The sequence below is a fragment of the Eimeria mitis genome, genomic scaffold, assembly GCF_000499745.2.
Source record: "Eimeria mitis Houghton genomic scaffold, Emh_scaff347, whole genome shotgun sequence".
NCBI classification, from domain to species: domain Eukaryota; phylum Apicomplexa; class Conoidasida; order Eucoccidiorida; family Eimeriidae; genus Eimeria; species Eimeria mitis.
Genome location: NW_013571811.1, coordinates 22,057 through 22,868, shown reverse-complemented (window position 1 = coordinate 22,868; position 812 = coordinate 22,057).

Genomic DNA, 812 nt, shown 5'->3' with positions numbered 1-812 from the left:
TATATATATATAGATGTAGATAAAATATTTATAAAAAAAAAATAAAAATATAAATGCAGAGATATCTGCAGCCAAAGAAAAGTAAAAAGGAGAAAGAAACTAATTTTTGTTTTTTTTTTCTGTCTCCACGTGTCTCCTAATTTATATCTTTTTGGGGCTTGGGGTAGCTAGCTGCAGCTAGCTGCAGCTAGCTGCAGCTAGCTGAGCTAGGTGTAGCTACACGCAGCTAGCTATGGCTAGCTGGGTGCGGTGAGGGCCCCCATGGAGCGCGCTGCAGCTAGCCAGGCAGGCAGCACCCACCACCAGCTAGCTAGCTGCAGCTAGCCAGCTGCAGCTAGCTAGCTGCAGCTAGCTGTGCTGCTCAGGTCTGTGTTGCATGCTCTCAGCAGCTGAGGGCCCCACAGCTCGCCAGACACCGCAGAAGAGAGTGGAGATACACAGCAGCAGCAGCAGCAGCAGCAGCAGCAGCAGTAGCAGCAGCAGCAAGAGGCCGTAGCTAGCTGGCCTGTGCAGCTAGCTGGGGCGTTGGCTAGCCAGCTGTACACCGCCGTAGCTAGCCAGCACCACCCCAGCTAGCTAGCTAGCTCCGTAGCTAGCTACGAACCCTCGCTAGCTAGCTAGCTAGCTAGCTAGCTAGCTAGCTAGCTAGCTAGCTAGCAGCCCCCAGCTAGCCATCCCTGCTGATGAAGTAAACATACACAGCCCCACCTATAAATATAAAACAACAAAACGCATGCAGATGCATGCATGCAAATATATTAAATAAATAATAAAATATATATAAATTAATTTATTAAATACTTTTTATATTT